The 3,412-nt window shown below is 40.6% G+C and overlaps 1 non-coding gene across 1 annotated transcript; it reads left to right on the forward strand.

Moving 5' to 3' along the window:
- The first annotated feature begins 1,136 nt into the window (after positions 1-1,136).
- LOC144376575 (small nucleolar RNA U13) lies at positions 1,137-1,238 on the forward strand. The gene has a single exon (XR_013437157.1). It is a non-coding gene; the product is annotated as a small nucleolar RNA U13 (small nucleolar RNA).
- Positions 1,239-3,412: the final 2,174 nt, after the last annotated feature.

A 3,412-nucleotide genomic window follows, 5' to 3' on the forward strand; every position in this document is an offset into this window, starting at 1 on the left:
TCCGAATTGTTTGTGGGTTAATTGGAATGACTTTTGATATTGCCTGCTGATTTTGATACTGGTTTTGCAGTGTTTTAGTGTGGAAGAAGTAGGCTACATCACCCATCCTGAGTATGAAGGCTGTTACACAAGGTATAGATGCCACCCCGGATAAGAGAGAAGTGGTGGGCTTGCAACCCAGTCCTTTAGCTCTCCTAGTCAGCTAGTGCAGTACCAAGCATAGAGAGATTCTTCAAAAATTAAGTTTATTCTGGAAAAACATTGCAATGAGAATATGCATGTGATAATAAACCATGTGTATAATAAAAGCATGGTGATGCATGCCTGTAATCCCAGGGCCAGGAGGATTGCAAGTTCAAGGCCAACCTCAGCCACTTACTGAGACCCTAGTAACTAAGACTCATTTTCCTAATAAAAATTAAAATTAAAAAGGAATAAGGATGTGACTCAGTGGTAAAAGCCCTCTGGGTTCAGTCTCCAGGAAGATTGCATGAAGAATATCAATATTGCATGAATAAACCAATATTCACCAAGAATCCTAGAAGTGTCATTACCTGAGGTTAGGTGGGCAGTTGTTGGACAGTTCTTACAGAAGTGTTTTGTGAGCAAGGTTGTGATGGCTTTGTGCAAGGGGATGGTTCTGGCAGTCTCTTGTAGCAGTTCTTGTTAACAGGCAAATGCAGGTGACATTGCCTCCATTACCGCCTCCCTGATTAATTTACATTTTGTTCAAGCTTAACCCAAGAGGCTCCATTTTAATTCTGACAACTTTAATATAAGGTAAATGGGGAGAGTTAGGGAACCTCTCCCTGTGACTCCATTTTTTCACCTGCAAAATGTGGAGGAGAGAAGCTACTTTATTTCAAGGTAATTTCCCATATTAAATAAGGTAACATGCAAAGTGTAGAACAGCATTTCTCAGCAGTGGCCCATAAAATGCCAGTCAAAAGCCTACTGAGCTATGATTTTTACACAATATTCAATTTTTAGTCTAAAGTTTGTGGGTCTCAGGATGCTGTACTTTATCTTGCAAAACAACTTGTATTTCCCTTTTGGAGTTCCAAATTATACAATATTGTAATTTGCAATTATCATATCACAGTCTTACTTGACATAAATTAACTAACAAAAGCATGATTCCTTGGATGTTCTTATGTACAATGCATGTTTTAATGCCATTGTGTGAGATTTGCCTCCCTCAAACTTTGTTGCAGTGTGAGCACATTATCAGTCTGATGTGAAAAATGGAGAACAACTCTCACCTTTACCTTGGCAAACCCTTGTAGGAAGAACACAAGTTTTAATAAATGCTATTTGTGGGGAAGCTGTCTTGGTGTATCTTTAAGAAAGGTCTGGGTCCTGCTGGGATGGACCTTCAGGTAAGAGGCCCTGGCTCTGGGCAAGTGGTCCTCTTGACAAAGGGTAGGGTCAGGCCGCTTCATTGCCCTCTTTTTGGGCTCATTAGTATGACACTGAAATGCCTCATTCCATTTGCCCACTGCTGTTCCCTATGAGGACACATTCTTAGGCATGCTCTTCTCTTAGGACCAGAGGACTCCAAATGTATGCTTCAAATGACAACTTTCCACCCAACCCACAGCTCTCCATGGTGACTGAAGAATCTTTAAAAGCTACAGCCACCAAACTAGACTCACTGTTCACTGTTGCCATGGTTTAGACCCTCAACATCCCCCAAAGAACCAGGTGTTAAAATCTTGATCTGCAGGGTGTCACTATTGGAAATTGGTGGAAACTAAGGAATGAGGCCTCATGGGAAATTTTGGCTCAGAGGGTGTGCCTTCAAAGGGGATTATAAGATGTCAGTTTCTTTCTCTTTTTCTCTTGACTCAGCATTCAGTGAATAATCTGCTCTGCTATGCACTCTCCACCATGATGTGCCACTTTGCCACAGGCCCTAAGCAGCCAGGCCAACTGACCATAAACCCAAATTCCCAAAACTGTGAGACAGAATACATCTTTCTTATTTTTCATAGGTTGACTAACTCAGGTATTTGTTATAGTGGCAGAACACTGACTAATACAACTATCCACCTGTCAGTCTATACACAGTATCCCCATTTGCTGGGTTGCTTCCTCTCCAAATAGGAGTCACCCTTGACACTTCTCTATTTTGCAAACAATTCCAGAATCCAACCACCCTGAATAGTGGAAACCACATTCAAATCTTAGCCATCAAATCTGTCCTGTCTCCTGTTTTCTCTTGTGATCCCCTTTTGCTATGTCTATATGCAGGAGCAGAGTATGTTTTGATCATAAATTCTATACTACAATCATACCAATGGTCTGTCATCTTGTAGAATTAAAATCCACAGTCCTTACAGTGACATAGAATGCTCTGGTCTGGATAAGGTTCATGTGTTGGAAGCTTGATATTTAGTGTGATGATGTTGGGATTTGGTGAAACCTTTAAGAAGTGGGGCCTAATGCAAGGTAATTAGCTCATGGGTTTTCATCCTTGGTCTTCCAGAGTGAGTTAGTGCCTGTGAGAGCAAGCTGTAATAAGGAGCAAGCCAGGCTGCTGAGTACTTCTGACTTCCTATCTCACCATGTGATCTTTCCCTCTCCATGTGCTCCCATCATTGGTGTGGTGGAACCAGAAAGCCTTTAACAGAGCTGAGCAGAAGCAATGCCACACCCTTCAATCTCTAGAACTGAAAACTAATAAACCTTTTTTTTTTTAAAAATAAAGTGTTCAACCTCCAGTATTTTGTTAAAATAACCAAAAAAAAAAATGGACTAACAGAATTCCTGAACCTCACGTAGAGAATTAGTTACTCTGCTGGACAATTACCCTATGGAAAGAGAGTTCCTAATAGCCCAAGCCATATTGGATGTTCCAGCTGCAGATTCTATTGCGCAGTCCAGATGAGAGCAGCCCAGATTTCTGAGTCATGGCAAAGACTCCATTGTTCTGACTCATGAATTTAGAGCTGTTGGTTGCACAGAAATGGAAGATTGAGACAATACTACTTATAAGAACTGAGGCTACTATAAAATGCATAAAAGGAAAAAAATACAATTACTAATCAATATGCATGTACTAAGAGGGGATCAGATGAATTGTTGAGGAAGTTATGTAGGGAAATTAAGAAGAGAAAAACTAATAAATCCCAAAGGAAATTCAATTCATAGAAAGGCTTGTGGTTGCATCCCAAATGTCTGCATGTGGTGTGCAGCTTCGTGCACTAAAATCGAATGAGATGTGATCAGCTATAAGAGCCAGAGTTCAGAAGGTAAACACATGACTGTCATTGGACTACTACAGTATTTCTAATCTGAGTGTGTATGCTGATGTGGACTGTGGGAAGCCAAGTGAGACTGTTTCTGGAAGACTTCATCTTGTGGTGATTTGGTGCAAAATGTCCTTTTATCTGTTTCTTTTTATTGTGAA

The sequence above is a fragment of the Ictidomys tridecemlineatus genome, chromosome 3 (genome assembly GCF_052094955.1).
Source record: "Ictidomys tridecemlineatus isolate mIctTri1 chromosome 3, mIctTri1.hap1, whole genome shotgun sequence".
Lineage (NCBI taxonomy): Eukaryota > Metazoa > Chordata > Mammalia > Rodentia > Sciuridae > Ictidomys > Ictidomys tridecemlineatus.